The sequence below is a fragment of the Ochotona princeps genome, chromosome 7 (genome assembly GCF_030435755.1).
Source record: "Ochotona princeps isolate mOchPri1 chromosome 7, mOchPri1.hap1, whole genome shotgun sequence".
Taxonomy (NCBI): Eukaryota; Metazoa; Chordata; class Mammalia; order Lagomorpha; family Ochotonidae; genus Ochotona; species Ochotona princeps.
In genome coordinates, this window is record NC_080838.1 from 51710745 (window position 1) to 51733188 (window position 22444).

Here is a 22444-nt window from a genome sequence, read left to right on the forward strand (position 1 = left end):
AGCCAAAAGTTTAAAAAAAAAAAAAAAAAGGCGTTGCATTGGATTTGCTGTTTTTTCAATATACACCCCACCTCCCCAGTGCACACATTTCAGTGACTACAAGAATGGTGTATAATCTTCACTGACATTCTCACGCACTACTTATTTTCCACAGAACTCAATATATCATTTTCGTTTAAAACATGTAAAAGAATGCGTACACACACACATACAAACAGAATTTTCTTAAACATTCCCCTCATTTAAAAGCAATTCCTCACCAAGTCTCACAACTGAGTGTTACAACTTGCTACAGGTAGACATTCAGGGCAACTTCATCACAGGACAGCTTGGGGCAACTTCAACCAGAAGCTATCATCAATTAAATCTTGGGGGAGGGGATACTTTCTGAGCAAATAAAGTGTAATAAACCCCAGCAATATTATTAACCAATGATGCCTAGATGGATTCCAAGAAAGTCCAAAGATGACCCCTCCATCAAAAAAAAAAGAAACAAAGAAACAAAGAAACAAAGAAACAAACAAAGAAAGAACAAACGAACTCCCTGAATGTGAAATTACAAATATACTTTATGCTTGCAGAACGAATGGGAAAAGTAATGCAACTATCAAAACGTTATTACCACTACCGTTATGATGATACTCTCCATGGGAGGTTAAAAAAAAAAGAAAAATAATCATTCTTCCAGAATGTATGATGTTTCACATTCTCTAATGAATTTCTGGGTGTTGCTTACTTTAAGCTCTTACAGAACTACAAACAGAAAAGAGGGTAGTTAAATTGGAAAAAAAAATCTTTCATATGGCAAGTGTACTTACAAGTGAAAGTCAGCTTCTCTATTATACAAGTTAGACAATGGAATGCAATAACAGGAAGGTATTTTCCAATGAATACACCTGATGGTTACAATCACGTAACAACAGAGTAGCATTGTAACAGTTCTGCCTCTCTTCCATCTGGGTGGCTTCCTTTCTAAAAACATCTCCACTCAAGTAAATCTTTATTGCAAGAAAATTGGTAAAAGTATTTTTACTTTTATTTCACAGAAATGAAGAGTTCACTGATGATCTGAAAATGTCTTTTTCTTGAATAAAAATGTAAGGAAATTTGCCCTTAATTCTACAGCTGTATTTTTTTCTTAAAGAGCCCGAATAGAATGCAGCTTTTGAGGTATTCTGTCATGGACTCCTATCTCCTTCCTACATATCTGCACTTTACTATGTAAAAATAGCTCCATGACTTGGCTTTCCTGCATCGCCCTGTCATCTCCCAAGATAAAATAATCATTTCAGTGACAGGCTAAGATTTCTTCAAGGCCCTCACTCCCTCCATGGAACTTTGAAAATTTTGTCTTTATCTCCTCCATATCACATCTTAGAGAAGAGCTGCTCGTGCTCATGGAAATTTTCCCTTATAAACCTACCATATCAAATACCTGTCAGCAATGCATGTAATCAAAAGTTTGTCATCAAACTTGAGGTTTTCAGCACTTACATGTACTTTAAATTGAAGCTAACAAAATACAAATTTTTTCAAGCACAAAAGTAATGAACTATACTGACTATACAACTCCTCTCTCTCTCTCTCTCTATATATATATGGTATATGCCATATATATACACGTGTATATATACATTTACATCAAAAGTTCTGGAATTATGCAGTTACTAGATTTCCTAAATAATGCAGTATGAAGAGTTTATTATTTAAAGAATATGCATTGTATAATGGACTGGTCAATCAAAAGTTTATAATTGTAAATTTCTATTATTTGTCTATAATATGTTACAGGTTGAATACGTGAGCATATTTCTGTATTCCTTACAGCAAAACATTTATGCAATGCCTTGTTTCATAGGCACTTAAGTGTTCTTTCTTCTAAAACTGAACTATCATTCACTGGAATTATTCCTGATAGTATTTTTATTTCTGGAATATATTTTTTATTCTCATAATTTATCTGAGAAACATAATTATGTTTATATATTTAATCAGCATTTTTAAATCTAAATATTTGCAAGTCAGTTATTTGAGAAGAATTCTCACTTTTCTTTAGGTAGGTTTGAAGCTAAAATTAGCTTCAACATGTGTTCTCAAGCAATGTATTCCCAGAACAAGAAAAATCACCAAGACTGTAAATCAGAAACAACACCGCACTAGCTAGCCAACAGGCTAGTGTTATTGCCACTTAACATGTGGTGAGAACGATACTGCAACATGGCATATATCGACTTTCATCCCATTTCAAAAGTCAATATTTAAACTAAGGGAGTCCAAAGCCAAGACTTTGGTTTGAGGGATTCAAATTCTCTTCTACAACTGTGTGGTCGTACATCCATTTTCTCTAAGTGCTTTGCTGGCTAATGCTTTCCCTCTGTGCCAATGAACTCTCTGTCTAGGGTTTCTTTGTCTTTTTCCAATTTCACAAATATTCTGTTGTTGAAACACAGTTGTTTCAAAGGCTGATCCATGCCCTGCAGTGTCTTAAGATGTGTTTGCCATATCAATACTCCCAGACATATAGGTAAACATGAAAATACACACACACACGCACATTTACTCTTTCATCCTAAAATCAAAATCCATGTCCTTCGAAACTCATTCATCAGGAAGAGTGACTCTTTAGTCATAAGCAGATAAATCTAAAAGAACAACAACAAAACAAGGAGTATCATAAAATTTGAACAGCCTTAGCCAAAGTCACTATTCATGTTCTTTCAAATTTCTTTTCATGTGTTTCATGGAGAAATTAGTGCTTAGGGGAAAAAAAAGAGATCATAACTGTGTAACTTCAACTTGAAACATCTTACATAAATCAGGCCATGAAGCAAATGGATTTGCACAAACTCTCTTACACAGATTTTTTTTTCTTCTCCTGACCAAAAGGAATTTGCCCCAGATTTTTTTTTTTAGCAGTTCTGATACAACAAAAACATATAACCTGAGTGAAGCGTCTATGATGTGTGACCTTTTTGATATACATTATCTCAATTAATTGTCACAAGTAAGGATGATCTTCATTTATAGTGCACGTGGTTAAATTACAACCCATGACATTGGCACCTAACTTTAGAACAACAGTTTACGTATTGGTTGTTGCAGTTCTGATGCAGCTCCTTGCTAATGTACATGGGAAAGCACAGGAGACCCAGACAGAGTTCCAGCTTCCTGGCTTCACCTCGGCCCAGCCCCAGGCTTTGTATTCATTTGGGAATGAACCAGCAGGATCTCTCGCTTTCCCTCCTGTTACTTGGTCCTTCAAATAAGTAACGCATGTCTTTTATTTTTTAATGAAATAAATAAGTCAGAGCAGCTTTAATTCGATCAGACATGCAGAACTGATTCAAATCCAGATGATTCCAAAAGCAGCTCACTCTTGCTCTCATCTTTCACCTAATTTGAAATCGACCAAGAAGCGTTAGTACAAACTCATTTAAACTGAATTATACAAAACTTGACAATGAATTTTCAACTGACTAATCAATAAGAAAATAGTAAGCAGGAGGTACACAGGACTGTAAGATGAGATCTCGGTAGTTAAGCATTAACACTGAAGTGATCAAGAAAAGCCACTCAACTGTGCAAAGGTAGTCCCTGCCAGCCACAGACATGATGTAAACAAATGAGTGTGACCGCATTCCAACAGAGCTCTGTGTGCGTGTGTTTCCAAAGCACACGCTATAAGGCTAGATCAGCTTGCAGGGCATAGTTTGCTGTCAGGCTCATCTAGCTGGGAAGAGAAGATGGATTAGTCAGTAGTATCCACAAGTACAAGCAAGTGAAAACCTAAGCAACAAGTCAAAGCAGAGTTTTCACTCACTCTAAGCAAATGCACAGATAACAGGTCTGACAGTGCATCTACCCAATTCTGAAAGGCCCAGGCTCCTCTACACGTTACTTCACCATCCTTGACCGGCACTGTGACTGGCAGCACTTGGTGCAAGGCACCTACCAGAACTCCAGCCATCAGAAGAGCATCCCAGAAAGCAGGAATGAAGAGTCCAAAAGGGTATAGTCATTTGCCTTAAGGATGGTTCTGCAACTCAGGAACTTTTTTCCTTGGCCAGCTGCCTACCACTGTACTGAAGCTAAAACATCACCGTTGGCGTCTCAATGCCAGTCTCAATGCCTTGAGTAGTTATCATTCATTCTCACTAAACCAAAAAGTGTTTTTGTACACCTCTTGATTTTTGCCCTGTGTAAAATTTCTTACTGGCTAAAAGATACTGCATAAACTGTTTTCCTTCTGTCTGTAGCAGTAAAACTATACAACACTATAAACATTTTCCATGTTTAGCTCCAAGATATTTGGTTTTCTGGCTAGGAACAGTAGAGCTTTTGTTTTTCAAATTAAAGCAGAGCCTTAGACTTAATTTGCCACAGAATATCATTTTTTCTGCTGTTATACACTACTACAATCTACTCCAAAACCATGTGGCTATATAGGAAACTGACCTCACCATGACTGAATTGTCACCAAAAATGGTTCTTCAATTTTAAGAGTAGGAACAACCAGAATGATCGAAGATAAAGATTTGTGTACAAGTCTGGATCACAGGAGACTTACACTGAAATTATGTGTATGGTAAACAACAGTCACTATCGCAGCTGTAAGAGACATTCTTCTTACAACTGGCAATACAGATGGAATACTCCCTTTTGTTGAGATAAAATCTTAAAGGGGGACTTGTAACTAAAACTAACATTTTTAAACATGAACACGGATCAGGTTATTCGGTTTCATAGTTAAGATGAAGCAACTACCCAACCACTGGCCAGCACAGACCACATTGACAAATCTGAGTTTAGTACCTGCCCCTGATTCCTAACTCCAGTTTTCTGCCAATAGAGACCCTCGGAGGCAGCGGTGCTGGCTGAAGTAACTGGGTTCCTGTTACAGGATACCTAGAATGGATTCCCACTCCCCAGCGTCATCCCCAGCCCAGCTCAGCTCAGCTCTGACCTTTGTAAAAATTTGTAAAATTCACTAGAAGACAGACCTTCAGTGTACATGTGTATGCATACCTATGTCGCTCCTTTTCTCTCTCAAATAAGTTATAATAGTTATGGAAAATCACAAAGAATCATGTTTTTAAAAAGAAATGGAAATTAACACTCCAGATCATTCTAGTAAATTTAGGTTAAAGGAGTTGTTGGAGTTGTTCCTTAGAGTCACATACTAATTCAATTTATAGTGACATCAACTCCCAGCTTAAACAACAAAGCAGATTATTAAGCTTCTACTTTAACATCAAAAAACATGTAGACAATTAACATTTAAATCTTTCAAAATTAATTTTATATGATCTTTCACATTGACCTTTCAATTTTTCACTTTTAAGGGGATTTCAAAAAAATGAACAGTGCACCCAACTTTGCAAGTTACAACTAAAGTAATTTCTCTACCGTGGATTTTGTTTCAGATATATCTCAACCCACATAACATTTTTATTACCTGACATTTTAATCAAAGATAAAAAAACTTCACTGGCCAACGCATTTCCAAAACTCTGTGAAGTAAATTAACTTTATGAAACAGAACCCAACTACATATTTTGTAATGAAATTTTATATTACATTTCAAGAAAGAATGCTGTCCTTATAAAGATAGCCAATGTGGCCCAGACAATAATAATGGTAAAAATATTTAGAAAAAATGTGGGAAGTAAGAAATATTTTTACAATCAAAGAAAACCGTTCAAACTCCACAAGTGTCTGTCACAAGGATTAATCCCATGTCCAACCCAACTGTGTTTGGCAGGTTCTGACTCCTAGCCGTGTCCTCACAGAAAGGCCAACAAGTTGAGGAAACTGTTCCAACAGGGTGTTGCAGAGCCCAGCTACCTAGCCACTATCACAGGTGACCAACGATGCTGTTCAGATGCTTTGAAAGATATTTAATGACATGATGACTGGATGCATGATTTTTATATTAAAATTATATTTTTGCAGAATATTTCTAGAGTAAAAAGAAAATGCTTGTGGCACTCCTACAATTCTTCTGCCATCACTCAATGGTAATCTTTTCCACCACTGGGAATATGAGAGTTAAAGCTCACCAAACAGCTCCAAAACCTGGACTACCCACAGACACTTAACCTCTCAAAGCCTTCTGAGGATGAAGTGCTTTCCATCCAAATCAGATTCATCGCATTTTTCCACCCCTAGGGTGCTTATTGCAAATTCAAGATTTTAAACATAGTTGCTATCTCATGATCTGCAATCCCTCTGCTTAAACTCACCTTCCAGTTAAAATCATCCTTGCCACCCAGTTTAAAACCGTAATGTTTTCTCACGAAATCTGCACTCCAACCTGTGCAAAGCCCTCTTATTTAAGAACCCAGAGACCCATATCAGGGACACTACCTATTTTCATTCACTTAACATCTAAGAGCACCCTTACAATAAGCAATGAGCTCATTTAAATACTGATGGACTGAATTCTGCTCTCTTCAACCCCGATTCATAATCAGAAGTACACAGAATATGAGGGTATTTACTGATTGCATCTTTGAAAAGGGAAATAATAGGAAGCAGTTGGGTGAATTAATGGAACGTGACAGCTATCTTCAGAAGACAAGGAGATCTGGGCACACAGTAACACCAGATGGATGACCTATGGGAAGAGATAACCCATGGGAGGAAGAGGCATCAACAGGGAAGCCCTTTGCAAACCCAGCAGGCAGGCGGCCTTGGAGGAACTCAGAACTGCTGACTCCTTGATCTTGGAGTCTCAGTCTCCGTAACTGAGACAATCAGCCTTCATTGCCTCTACCGTCCGGTCCGCACAAAGCACCACGGGAGGTTTGCTTATCTGAGAAAACTGGAGAAAATGACATGATTTGCTCAGGGTCTCCCAGATGCACACCCGAGCCTCCATCTACCATCCTCTAAATACCATGCTCTACCGAGCAGAGCATTAGGATGGTTAGTATTGCTTTTTAGTAGAATGCTGATGGGCTGAGTATTAGAAAGCGCCCATTTTCTTCTTCTACTTTGTGACATACATCTTTTAAGAATACGTACACTAGCCAGGTTCCAAAATTATTAACAGCTTATTTTATTTTTTTTAATATATTTTCATTTGAAAATTGAATTGTGTGGTACAATTTCATATAGGCTGGAATTCCCTCCCAAACTCCCACCCCGACAGATTTTTCCCCGTTATACTACAATGGTGTAGTCCTTCATAGGGAATCATAATTCTATTAGTCTCTTATTGAAGTGTACCCCAACACTGTTGGTACAGACGTCAGACAGTCCAGCATCCCAATGTCTACACATGTCCAACAGTTTCATAAGGCTGTCTTCAGAAATGCTCAAAAGAAAGTCAGAATCCTGCATTCATACATCTATCTTGTATACTTACTTCATAGCAAACATGATTGCCAATTCATAGTAATGCTACTACCATCATTCACCAGAACACAAATGCGACTTTTTAAATCATCACTGAGAAAGGTCTGTCTTGAATCAATATGGTTTAGTATCACCATCAGTAAGTGAGAATGCTTGTTGCACTGCAGGATTGATGACACTTTGCTTCCCTCATGGAAGTTATATGTTGCTTCCACCTTTAGCAAAAAGTTATCACAAGATCACCTGTGATGCGTTTCTGCCAAGCACCTAAACACAGAGGTGGGACAGTCACTGCAAATTATCGGAGGAAGGGTCTACAAGAGAGCCAGTGAACTAGCAAACTTTTTAGACTCATTTTAAAACAGCCCAAAGGCCGCTAACAAGAGTCAAAAAAAAAAAAAAAAAAAAGAAAGAAAAGAAAAGAAGAGAAAAGAAAAGAAAAAAAAAAGAAAAAAAGAAAAAAAGAAGTGTCCCAAAGAGTTCCTCTGCACATTCTTCCTCACACACTGCAAGGGTGGGGGAACCCCACACAGGAGGCAGACACTATGTATATGGATGTGTCCACACAGTGGAAACCAGTCTCACACTTCATTCTCACACCTCATATATGGCCAGGGAAGGCAGGCCTCCTGGGTGAGGCATCAGTTTTCACAGCCATGCTTAAACATGGGATTGTTAACACTAATCCACAGCAAGAGCCATGAATGAGAAGCAGACAGATAGATAAATACTCACATGACACATGGCCCCAATTAGTGGATTAGTGCTTGCCCTATGATTGCTATTTTGGCCAATAGATAAACCGATAACCACAGGTGAATGCAGTACTACCTACTCAGTAACTTGGAAGATTATTCAGCAACTTTTAATTTAATGCAGCCTGCATCATATTTAGTTATCCCTTAAAAAAAACTGTATTCAAAACAACGTAATTTTGTTTGATGCTACAAGGATACAGCCTATACATCATTACGAAGATATAGTTTTTACACACAAATCAAAAAGAAACTGAAACAGCCTCTTCAAAGAATGAAAAAAAAATTACAGAATTTTTTTCTTTAAACATGAGAAAAAAAAATCAAACTCCATTTCCACCAAAGACCTGCCAAAACAAACATACACAAAGAAAACCTACTGATATTATTTGCCAACCAACAATTTGCATTACAAAGTTTGACAAGAGCATGCTAAGTCAAAGATGCTAGAAAGCAAAATTCTGGCTCTCACAATTACCCAATTAGACAGAAATTAATTCCAGAACTGTACCGCTGGAAGTATCTTGCAAATTCAGTACTCCTTCCCCCCACCCCTCAGAGAGATGAGCTTTACCAGTTGTTTTCACTCATTCAAAAAAAGAAAAACAAACATTAAAAATTGATGTCCTGACATAAAACACCAAAGCCAGGTTAAAACAGTTTACTACACATTCTGAAACATGAAAATATTTTATTTTTTTGTGTAATTGCTAATAATTGTATTATGTCTTTATGAGGAAGGGGTTATTGTAAAAACAACTTTTATTCACAAAGAATCCTAAAACTGCTGAAAAAAATTAAGTCATTAGAGCTGCAATAGGAAAATTACAAAGCCAGACTTGTGTATGATGAATGGCGCAGGGATTTGCCGTAGAGCTCCAACGTCTGTTTCCCATGTCAGAGAACCTGGGTTTGAATCTTGGCTTTTCTCTCCATTCCAGCTTTTGCGTAATGCACACCACGGAGGCAACAAGTGAAGCCTCAAGAAGTCAGGTCCTTACCACCCACACAGAAGAGCTGGATTTAATTCTTGGCTCCTGGATTTGGACTCACTGAGCCCTGGTTAGGTCAAGCCTTTGAGAAGTGAACCAACAGATTAGAGATCCCTCTCTGTCTCCCTCATTGCCTTTCAAATAAATAAGAAAAACTAGAATTTCAAATTACTGGATTACAAGGGATTATAAAGGCTTTCATCGTGAAGTAAAACTTCCAATCATGACCATACATACATGTTGGCAGTATTAGATTCCTCATTTATAAAATCCGACAACACTCATGGCCTCTTAGATTTACCGTCTGATTTAAATGCGTTAAGTCCTACAAAGACCAGGAACATGCAGCACTGCACACACCCTGTCCTGTGTACTCAGGGCTTTCATTACTACTGGCCTTGAGCACAACATAAGCACTGACCCAGCCCACCTCCAGCCAATCAAATGCAACTCGATTCACAGAGCCCCCAACACAAAATTGCTTCTATCTGTGCTCTTCTAAACTCCTGCGTATCAATCCAAACGTGCACCAAAAAAACAAGGGCTTCAACTCTTGACTGTTGAGTATATTATTTATAGATAATGAGATGAAATCTTAAATTCTTCAAAGAAGATATGCTTAAGGACATAGTTGCTGGTGCATTTTCCAGTTCTTACAGCTGAAACCTTCAAAAAAGCAACTTACTGAGAACATAAGACAGGATGTGGGTCATCTTCAGGAAACACGAGTTATCAGCAAGACAGGAGCAGAGAGTAGTATAATCTCAGAACACCATAAACATGTAGCTAGCAAGTGGAAGACGTGAGTTATAATCCCTGTAATTTGGGCTAACAAGTCCACACTATATGCAACTGCCTGTCCTGTGGAATCATTCAGTCCTGCAGAGGCCTGCAATCCAGTGCATCCACTACCACAATCCCTATGAATGGAGTCCCCATGAAGCATGGTCAAGAGGTGAAACCCAATCACTCTCATTCTTTTCACTCAGCCATGACGTACTTGTATTTGAGCAGAAATTAAAGGTTGACAGAGTGGAAGGCCACAGTCATATATGGGATTTGCTCCAGCCCCCAAGGAGTCAGCCAGCTTCCAGCCTGATCAAACCACAGACTTCCATATCAGTCTCCAGCATGATCAGGGAGAGAGTAATGAGAAGCCTTGGAAGCATGAGCTCTTCTCCCATCTGACCTGCCTGCTCCCAGGCAGAGCAAAAGCCACTGGATGTTCCCGAATCCTGCAGCAGCCTCAACATTTAAAAAAGGCTGAAGCTAGCAATAATGGAAGGCTGAAACACAAGGAGAAGGGCAACCCCCTCTCAAGGGAAGAGAATTAAAGATCACCAAAGGGACGACCAGCAGAATGCTCAGCATCAGAGTGTTGGCAGGAAAGGATGAGGTCAGAAGAGCATGCCCAAGTGTTACAGCAGGTTGCCATTGGACCAATTCATGAACAGATGTAAATGTATTCTGCAGATAGAAAAATCTTCACATGAACAATATGTTAAATATACAATAACGGCAAAGCAAGGCAAGTTGAGTAAAGTATTGATGACAACACAGCACTGAATCTATTTTATATCACATGGCTTCTTTTTTTGCATCTGAAAAATTATAAAATGATCACAGTAATCTTCAGAATAAAGCAGGAAAAATAATCAGGAAGTAAAATGTAATACATACATATTTCAACTAAATTTTCTAAAATTAGAAGGAATCAAATATGAATAATAATAAACATGGGCCTTTGAACTTCAGGAGAGACAATGTAACATGTTCAATCACAATGCTACACACAAGTTTGAAATGCTACTTTGTGGAAAGTCACATTTACTAAGACTCAACATGAGGTTCATTTCAGCCCTAGTGACTCAGTCAGCCAGGAATTAATACTTTTGTTTTATAGATGAGAAAAACTGAGCCTTAGTTATGAAATTTAACATAAGGAACGAGATAAAGGTACAGCCATGTTAAGGCTCCAGGAGGCATGATTGCATTTGTAAAACTGCTTTTTGTTCCTCCAACCCAGTCTTCTCTTAACCACCATGTACCAATCAACCCAGAAATAGTAAGGCAAGTCTCAGTGACTGCACTGATGATCTCTGGTGTTTCTAAAACAAAATAAACCAAAAGCCCCCGACAGATGCAGTGAGGCTATCACCTGCTAGTAAAAGCCAATTGAGCTCCAGATGCTTCCGTCATACTGAGAAATATATCCACAAAAAAAAAAAAATCCCAACCAATATTTCAACATCAATAAAGAAGGAGTCTGTTCCCCATAATAAGACTTCTGGAAACAAGACAATTACCCACACCCAGCAAGAACTGAAGACTGTGGAGGGGGGAAAAAACCCTAAAAAAGTGTTAGTAAGCAGTCTGGAACACATTTTCTTCTGCATTTGACAATGAAACAGGATTTTTTTTCTTTAAAACATGATTCTTTTAAAAATACTGAAATTCTCTTTAAATACTAATTTTCGATTTAATTATTATGCTTCATTTGTATCCATTAAACAAATGGATAAGGTAGCTATGATTCACCCTAGTCAAAATAACCTATTTGATCTTTCTACTTACAGACAATATTATTAAATCAAACAATGTTCTCTAAGGAAGCAATGCATTTGGCTCTTAGTGGACACACAATCAGGGAATTAAGTGAATGAATTAATTTTCATATGCAGAATAACTGTAAGTATAAATACATCCTTAAATAAAGAGGGGAGGGTGGGAGCTTTGGCTCAGCGATTAAAGACACCAATGATGCTGCCCATGCTGGAATGCTAGGCTCATTTCCCAGCTTCTCCACTTCCGATGTTCACCCTTGGAAGCAACAAGTGATGTCTCAAGCACTTACATCCCTGTCACCTACATGGAATACATGAGTTGAGTTTCAGGCTTCTGACTTAACCCTGGCTCAGTCCTGGCCACTGCAGGCATTTGGTTAGTGAACTAGTAGATGAAAATTGATCTAACTCTGTCAAATAAAATAACAATAAATACCTTCAAAAACACTATCTTTGACTTGACCCTTTATTCTTTTCCAGAAAACAATGTGCTAACACATACATTTAACTTCACATTTCAGACAATTGACCAGGTTGACAGCAAACTCTTCTGTCTATCTTCAGTTGTTGCTGGCTGTTGTCAGAAAATACTAACAAGCTGCTTGGAAATTTTCACTGCCTTCCTGTGCCCTATAGCAACATGTACACTCCCTAGAACAAGGCATGCTACTACACAACCTCCCACCCCAGGCTCATCCTTCCACCACGATGTAAACTAAGCCAAGAGTGTGACGTAGCAAATCCCAGGTATCTGTATGGTTTACAAGAGAAAAAAAAAAAAAAAAAAACAAGATGTCCTTGAACATTCAGATCATGGAATGACAATCCCTAATGTATGAACTCTTAGATATATGCTCAGAATTATAGAAGTAATTATAGGCTGCAGCACGGCAGCTAAATATGCCACAGGTTATAACAGGGACCTCTGAGCTCTTTCACAAAATGACCCAGGCTTCCTAAGCCTGAGAATAAGGCCATGCCCTTTTCTTGCTCCCCTTTTTAGCTTTTATCTAACTGAGGAGGATCAGGCACTGCAAAAGCTCAAGAATTTCTGGTCAGAGATTCAGACAAATGTGCCACTTGCCTGGCCCTCTCTCCAGCACTGGTCTGGCCTTTCTTCCATCTCAGCACTCCACACATATTTCAGGTGAAACACATGCTTCTCAACATGCCTATTTTGGAGATTATACTACAGCATTTGCCATCTTTTAGATAGTGAACAAGTGGTGAAAGGATCTTTGTACTTCCATCTGTCTCTGTCTCTTTCAAATATAATGACAACAGATTTTAAAAGTAGTGAAAAAAAAGTCTTCTAAAACAATGTCTTTTTCCATTAGCATCCCTTTTAAGTGTGAGGGTACAGGGAAGGGCATGTGGCACAACAGTAAAGGGATAGCTTGGGATGCCCACACTCCACACTGGAGTCCATGGGCTTGCATCCTGGCTCCCCTCTAAACACAGCTTCCTGCTAACACTCAGCTGATGAGGCCCTAAGTGACTGCTCTGAGACCTTAGGGCCTGGGGGCCTACATAAAAGATCCAGATTGCGTTGCTTTGTATTGGCCCATCCTTGGCTAGGATGGAAATCTAGGAAGTAAACCAGGAGTTGGAAGATCTCTAACCCTCTTTCCCTTCTTATCTGTCAAATATATAAAACAAATATCATGGCATAAGCTATCAGTTCTAATTCCAGAATGTATTCTTTGAGAGATAACATCTATTTATCTAATGCTGACATTTTTGCCTGAACGAATAACCTTAAGATTGCTAACAGTTGGGCCCGGCACAATAGTGTAGTGGTTAAAGTCCTCACCTTGCACGCACCGGGATCCCAGATGGGCGTCGGTCCTAATCCCGGCGGCCCCATTTCCCATCCAGTTCCCTGCTTGTGGCCTGGGGAAGCAGTCGAGGACAGTCCAAGGCCTTGGGATCCTGCACCCATGTGGGAGACCAGGAAGAACTCCTGGCTCCCAGCTTCAGATCAGCGCAGTACTGGCCACTGCGCTCACTTAGGGAGTGAATCAGTGAACAGAAGATCTCTGTGTCTCTTCTCCTCTCTGTATATCTGCCTTTCCAATAAAAATAAATAAATCTTTTTAAAAAAGATGATTGCTAAGTTACGAGGTTTGTAATGTTAGCCTGTTCTCAGCAGTGTGTGTACATATTCAATCGCATGTGTCTTATGTCAAATCTGATTGAATGCCACCTATATGAAGTTATATCACAAAATCTTTCCAGAGTACTGTTTTGCTCTGTCTTTTAGAGATCTCAGTGATACACAAAAACAATACTAAATTTCTTCAAAGTATAAAACTACTATTGCTTAACCAAGTTCACGGTTTACTAAAACTACAACATTCCTTTCATCTCAACAAAAATCTGAAAAGGAAAAAATAAACATTTTATGCTCTGAAAGCTACCAAAGCAGCAGCAACCAATCTCAACTCAAAATGGAAGTGACAATAGTCACCTAAAAAAATTAGCTAGTCTGGGGCACAGCATGATGGCCCAGTGCCTATGTCCTTACCTTGTATGCACCAAGATCACATACAGGTGCTGGTTCCTGTCCCAGATGCTCCACTCCCCACCCAGCTCCCCGTGCTCATGGCCTGGCAAAACAGTACAAGATGGCCCAAACCCTTGGGACCCTGCACCCACATGGAAGATCTTGGAAGAAGTTCCAGGTCCCTGGCTTCAGGCTGGTTAGCTTCAGCCACTGTGGTCATTTGGGGAGTGAACCAGCACATGGAAGAGCTCTCTCTCTTTCTCTCTGTAAATCTTCCTTTCCAATAAAAATAAATAAATCTTAAAAAAAAAAAACAAAGCAAAACAAAACAAACAACAAAAAAACTTTGTACCTCAGGAACTTTTGTCTACAATGGTCTCGGCAAAACTGTACATGTCCCAGAAAACCTCACATTTCAAAGTCATTACACAGCTCTTTCTTACTAAAAAGAAAAAAAAAAAAAAAGGATGAAGGCAGGCATATAGTAGGTATTGCAAATCACAGGACTGATCAACCTGCAAGGAAAAACACAAGTTCTGACTGGGAGACTGCAGTGCGTACAGGTCTTCGCAGGCAGCCTGCACTGATCACATGTCTCTGGTGCAATGCTTCAATTTTGCTTTACTGATATGCAGATGAGACACAGAGGTATCTCTTTTCCTACTCTCAGTAACTCAACAATATGGTCGAAGAGGATTTTTAACATTATCAAATTAGATTAGATTATTGCTTTTATCATAACCATGTGTATTTCTATTACTCATCTCCATACGTCACTAATTCTTACTTTTCCAATTAAAAGATGAAAAATGCAATACACATATGCTGGAAAATCAGAAGAAAGTTTCAAAACTCAACTTCAGACATGCTGTATCTCCTGACACAAACCATGATTCCAGATCGTTACACTGAACAAGAGAATCTGTTATTGTTTATGGCACATGTCCAAGCTCCTGGGGACCAGTAGTCTTTGTGCCTTTTACTAGCTGAACATTATGGTGAGTGGTGCATTAAGCCCAGGATTAGAATGCAAACTCAAAGTATGATATTGCAAAAGTTAAAAGAAAAAAATGAACAAAGGGAGACAGAGAAGAAAAGGAGTATAGATACCTTCTTAGCATTGCCTCTCTGAAACACATGCAGTCACTTCTCATTATATTAATAAATAAAAATCGAAAGCAAAAACAGAAACCCGTTAGCCAATGTGCTGACTGTCGCACATCCCCCTGTTGTGTTATGAAACCTTCCCTATGAGGGGCCCATGTCATTACTAGATCTGTTAACAGCTTCACAGCTCACAGTTTGGCTTCATTTGTTAAGCATCAAGCTGCCCTATCACTTGTTTGGAGCTGAAAAGGTTGTTATGGTTCATAACGTGAAACTCACAACAGGGCACAGCTGCTGTTCATACTCTCAAAGAAGCCTGTTAGAATAATGATGTCACGGAAAAAGGCTGGAATCTATTACATTCCCAGACAGCCAAGCCATTCAATCTCCCAGTCAATGAAGGTATACAGGTTGTACTATAAACATTATGGCAGCATTACAATAAGGCGATAAGTTCCTTTAAAAAAAAAAAATCACTGTGAGCTGGTATTTAGTTCCTCTCTATAGTTCTGCCTTTAGTAACCCTTTCCACTGGAACCACGTAAAAAGCACAAATGTCACCAACTGTTAGCTTATTCTAAAGCTAAAATTTTCAAATAAATCATTAGGTGTTGGAGGAAAAACGTGGAATGTCATCTAAAAATAAAAAGAGCCATGTTTCACCAGTTATCTTAGTAAGCGTGATGCATTCAATCATGGATCCAGAAAAACATAAGACAATGATACATGAAAAATCTTAACAGTTCACTCCTATGTATTCAATAAATGCCTAGTAGATACGGAAAATGCAGTATATATGCACAACCAAATAATACTCAGCCATAAAAAGAATGAAATCCTGTCTTCTGCAACAAAACAGATGTTAAAAGGAAAATAGCTGTTGGTGAAATATGTCAGTCCCCAAAAAGATGAGTAGCATATATCCTTCCTGATCTGTGGTAATTAAGCTACAGAGTACAAAAATAAAATGTAACGTATGTGAGCCAAACCGACATTTTGAGATAACTGTTTACAACCTTCTGCTATATTCTTGAGAAACTTTTTTTTTCTACTTGCTATCTGTTGCACTCCTTATGTAATGGAGTGTTAAACCTGGCATTATGAGGCCAACCGAAATCAAGTCACGGTAAAAATGTTTAAAAAGAGAAGAAGGCAGGAGGAGGCAGGCGGGTGGATGCTGGATGCAAGGTGGGAGAGGTGTGGGGGTGGGGCGAGGGGAAGGCCTGCCGCTGCTACATTCCCGAATCTGTACTGTGAAATGCATGAAATCCATTCATTCTACATAAATGAAATTGTCTTAAAAAGAAGTGCCCATTCTTGTCATGTCACAGTATTAAGTAGTCCTTTGGGAGCCAGAAACACAAGTGGCACAGGAGTCTGGTTTTTTTTTTTTTTTAGTTTTTATTATTATTAATTCATTAATTACATTGTATTATGTGACACAGTTTCATAGGTACTGGGATTCTCCCCAACCCTCCCCAAACCCTCCCACCATGGTGGATTCCTCCACCTCGTTGCATAATCATAGTTCAAGTTCAGTTGAGAATCCCCCATTGCAAGCATATACCAAACATAGAGTCCAGCATCTTATTGTCCAGTCAAGTTCAACGGCTTCTTAGGTATACCCTCTCTGGTCTGAAGACAGAGCCAGTCCATTAAAAGCTCCAACATACCATCAGCGAAAGTTCCCATCATTATGGAATTAATTGACATAGTAATGAGTAACCAATATGTTAAGATTAAATGCAAGTTCTTAACCACCTTCTGTGACCACCTCATTGACATTTCAATTTTGGTTTATACACAACATATAACATACATAATATGTTATGCATAACATCATATCATCTTAAATTAAGGCAAACATTTAACCTTTTGGGATTGGCTCATTTCCCTTAGCATTATGGTTTCCAGTTGGGCCCATTTGGCCACAAAGAACTGCATTTTGTTTTTTTTTTAATAGCTGAGTAGTATTCCATGGAGTAGATGAACCATAACTTTCTTATCCAATCCTCTGCTGATGGGCATTTTGGCTGCTTCCATGTTTTTGCAATTACTGATTGTGCTGCTATGAAATAGGAGTGCATATTGGTTTCTCATAAAACAAGTGTTCTGCATATATCCACGTTAGTATTGTAACAAAACCCACATATTGCTCTTCAAGTAATTTTTCAAATAATTTGAAAGTAAGATACATGAATATTAAACATTTCTACTATGAACTTTCGCAGAATTGCAATTATTTTAAATTCTAAATTAGAAAGAAAATTTGGCAATCTAATATGGAAATTGCAAGTATTAACATCTTTGAAAGACTACTGAAAGATAAAAACAGAACAGATCCAGCGCCCTGAGAAGCACCTAAATTGTAGTCTTAAGTCTGCCAGTAAGTAGTTGCTGCATCTTAAGCAGAATATTTATAGCCTTCCATTTCCATTTCTACAGCTTCCAAATGAAGTGCAAGCCCAAGAAATGTACTGTACGAAACAATACTTTCCTGTAATGTACCCTTCAGCGGGAACGCAAAGGCCAAACATTAGAAAGATGATAGCTAAGACCAAGTTGTTCAGGACAAGGCAATATTTTAAGCACAGCAGAATATTAATTGACTTCATCTTCCACACTTGATCTTAGCCAAAAGGCCGAGAAGCAATGATGATTTCATCTTTCAACAAACTCACTTAGCAAGTACTATCATTGCTCTATTTCAAAGTTTATAGCTCCAGAGAAAAACACTTTTTAGTAGCTTACCCAAAGTCATCCAGAAATGTGAATGAAGACTAAGACCTCACATCCAGAACCACTGGTGCAGAGCCCAGCTCACTATACCACAGTCCTAGGTTGTATGGACAACCTGAGTGTCCAAATAATGACACCAGAACTGACTTCATAATTTTTCCGATTTTGGAGTAATTACATAGATGCTACCAGTGAATCCCTAATCCAAAACCCAAGTTCGAAATCATCCTAAACGTGAAACCTTTTCAGTCCAAAAACTGAATTTTCTGACTATGAAATTCAATATGCAGTAGGACATTCTTGGAACAAATGGTACTGTTTCAGTTTTCTAGTGAAAAGGACAGGTCAAAATTCAACCGTGGAGGGTGCGGCTAAGATTGCAGTACCTTAGAATCACAATTATAATTAGTAGTTCTAAAATATAGCCTCGTTTACATGCAGAGAAAAATGTCAGTTTTGTAACTTCCACTTCAGCTATAAAATACAAACATATTTTCATAGTTGCTAACAGATCAAGCTTACCAGCCTGGACACACTTCATCTTATGCTTACAACTCAGAGGCAACTATTCTTAACACCTGTTTTTTTGTTTTTTTGTGTGTGTGAGTTGAACTATGTGGTTAGAATTCAGTTCAATACCGACATGTCTAAAGTGACGGTGACAGAGAAATCTGAAACCAGCTATAAGACGATATTTAAATGCGGTATGTGTTACATATAGCTACAGTATGAAAATGAGGTGTTTCAATCATAATTATTTACAGCAGAAGGGAAATCATCGCTATCAGCATGGGAGCTGCTTTGTTTAATTTACTGCTTATTGAAACTTGCTTATTTGGTTGAGTAACAACAAGCAAACAAGGAATAGTTTAATCTGTAGCAGCATGAAATATGCAAGCATCAAGAAGTTTGAAGGTTTCATTTATTATCTTGACCAAAGTATGAAATGTTCATAAAATTTCCTATATGTTCCCAGTCAGTGATTTACAAGCAAAATACTTAACAGATATTTTACAGATGGCAAGGACACAACACACTGTTTACTACATCAAAGAAGCAGGAGAGACCTTTTCCTCTGGTTTAACAGGCCACATACCCCTAAAATTTCTCAGAATTTAAACTTTCACTCTATCTTCACACAGCTGTAAAAATAAAATTATTCTGACTCCATTTAAATTCCTGCTTGCCACAACATAAATATACATGCCAAAATATACAAGATTAATAGAAAAAAAATCCATCTATCAGCACCAGTACTGTCCACAAAACAATCCCACCCCTCTCACCTCTTCCTGCTTCCAAAGTCACGGCAACATGCAGGTAAAACCTCAAATTCGACTCACTTTTCTGTCTTTTGGACTACTGCCTGTGCCAAGGAACTATGTAATCAGAGAACTCCTTTTACAGTAAACAGCCACGATACAAGGTAAGTGTGGAAAGAGTTCCTAAATCACTGGCCATTTGGACACAGCTGGCAGAACATCTGTTGGAAATGGACAACTGATGTTTGAAACACAAAACAATGGGAGAGAATGCTCATGCAACTTTCACCGAACGCTTTTCAGCATCAACTGTTTTAAATTTATAGAAACACTTGGACGAAAAATGCAAAGAAAAGAAAAAAATAGAACTAGGTTAGCATTTATACGTTTCTTTTTGGAAACACAGGGCAATCCGCCACAAATAAGGACAGGCACACTAATCAATATCAATTTACCCACGGAACTGATAACAACAAAGTGCTATAAATGTTATTTTTCTTATATTTATGCTGCCCACATAATGTGCGGCATATCTTTCAATGCGCAAATTCACTATTTTAAATGACTATTTGTTCACATTCAGTAATTAGCACATTTTCCTTGCATTACAACGGGAGCTCCAGGATGTAGGTTTTGTAATTCATAGGTGGGATGTGTGCAAAGGAGGAAGCTAAGTATCACAGGATTTCTTTTACCACACAGGAAAAATAAGTTATGGCTTCATCAATGAAATTCCCAGGGCCTAAATGAAGCATATAACTCAGTACTTCTGTGAAATCAGTCTCAACCAATCCAGAAGCATTTCCTCCATCCTTACAACTTACCTATCACTACGCCTCAAACTTCAGAGCAACTTTAGAAAAATTAATAGGAAAGAATGGCAGAAAAATAAACCAGAATTCTGAGTATACAGTAACAAAGTCTAAGACGACTAGGAAATGGGTCTTATGTTGTATCTGCCAGGACTAAGGAAGTGGGTCTTACATTGTATCTGCAGGACTATGGAAGTGGGATTTACACTGTATCTGCAGGACTGTGGAAGTAGGGCTTACATTGTATCTGCTGTCTTCAGCCTCTGCAGCCTAAGCAATGCCCCCTGCAGTTGGTAGGGCTCCTGTACACTCCCACAAGCTCCTCTTTTTCAGCTCATCAGGAAGATAGCTCTGCTTACCTCAACCTTTCTCATTATTCTCCCCAAACCTTGATTTTTGTTTGCATGTTTTCACACTTCTGGTTTTCTTTTTTCTCCACAAACATCAACAATGGTGGAGCTGCAGCATCTTTGATCTTAATAAGCATTGTTAATATACTTGTTAGACTATATCCAAGGAGAAGCCCAACATGTCACATAAGATTCTTCTTGCCAATCATTACACTCTCTATTTTGTATTTAGGACTTAACTATTTACTCCAGGTTTTGTAATATATGCATGAGTTTCACGCCAACACACCTAGAATCAACTCAACATTCATTTATCATTCTACTTTTTCTGCTAGGTTTGTGGATCCCACAAATTTTCAGACACCTATTCGCTTTTACACTAACACTGTATAAACTGTCTAAGACTCATCAAACATAAGACAGGCAAAACGTGCTCATAAGGACTTACCAATTGTTCTCAGACTCAGAGCAGAATGTTACTGCCAATCTAAAGCCTTATCTATGCCATAAAAGCTACATAATAACTTAAATTTGATACTTGCCCCTGTCCCACCCCAAGTATGTATAAAGCTGTGTATGTGTGCATACGTGTATATACAGTAAAGTACACTATCATTTGACCCCTAATGATTTCATATATTTATGAAATCATAACCTCATTGAGGACAGAATCTAAATCAAAATCATTTGTTTTCCTCCGCTGCAATAAACACGGTACTACAGCATGAAGAGAAGGTATCAGTTTACTTATCTAACACTTGATAACCAAATTCCTAGCTATCACACTGAGTGTTAGGGATGAAGAATTAGCAGGACCCTAAGTTCCCAAAGGGTTTGGGTGAGACACTGAGAATTCAAATGCAGATGCAATGGAGAGATTATGAGAGGACAGACAGGTAGTGCCTAACTGTCACTGAAGACATCACAGAGAAGGATGCATTGCCATCAGGTAGAATAATAAAAGTTAAATAAAATTTGCCAAATAAACAAGTGGAATTGCTGTAGTGGCATCCCAGACAGAGGGAACACATGCAAGACCTTGGCTTAGCAGTTAGGACACCCATGTTCAATAGGTACCTCTGGCTCCTGATCCTACTTCCCTGCTCCTGCCAACCCAGGGAAGCAGCAGCGATGCTGGGTCTCTGCCACCTCCAGGGGAGAGCTGGACAGTTTTCAGCTGCCAGCTTCAGCCCAGCCCACCCCAGTCCAAACCCAGCTGTCCATCAATATGTGAGGAACGAACTAGAGAAAGGGGGCTTTTTCTCTCTGTGTCTGTCTTTCCCTAGGTCTGCCTCTCTAATAAATGAATCAATACATTTTGCTAAAAATATTGAACAGAAAGATCTCCAAAAAGAAGGAACAGTGAAAGCAAAGAGACAACCACGATGACATGCGCAGATATATCCAGGAACTCTATAAACTGCACAGGCTGGCTATTAGATGTAGGTACAGACAGGCAGAGACGAGCGGTAATGCTATCATGGCAGGCGAGGACTTGGTGAAGTGGTGGGGCCCTTGATGTCATGGGACACATTCCACCCACCCCGGACGCATGAGGGACATGGTAGGAGTGATGGGAACTTAGTGCTCAACTATTAAACAACTTGGAAACGCAAAAGACAGCTGTTCAGACAGTATTTTAGATGAGCTGAGAAGGGAGGATCTGTGCTATGGGGGCGAGGGGAGGAAATGGAATCAACACAGGGATCAATGAAAACAGCGAGAAGAGAACTGAGAAAAGCTCGCTGAGAAGCGTCAGCATTTAACATAAACCCCATTGAACGTCAGATTTCTCCTTGATGTGGGAATGAATGAAACAGTTTTCGGCCTTTAAAACTAAAGTGCTCAATGTATAAACAAGAAGAAACAAGTCAAGATGCATATTTTAAAACATAAACTGGAACCTATTCTATCTTCTGATCTTGGAATGTCTTTCAAACACTAAGAGTTCAGTGATAACAGAATTCCAGCTCCCCTGCCTCCTTCCCCCTATCAGAA

General features: G+C 38.7%; 1 protein-coding gene across 1 annotated transcript in view; it reads right to left on the bottom strand.

Annotated features, from left to right (window-relative positions):
- Positions 1-22444, bottom strand: part of BMPR1B (bone morphogenetic protein receptor type 1B) — a 379571-nt gene that overhangs the window by 175315 nt on the left and 181812 nt on the right. The window lies entirely within an intron of this gene.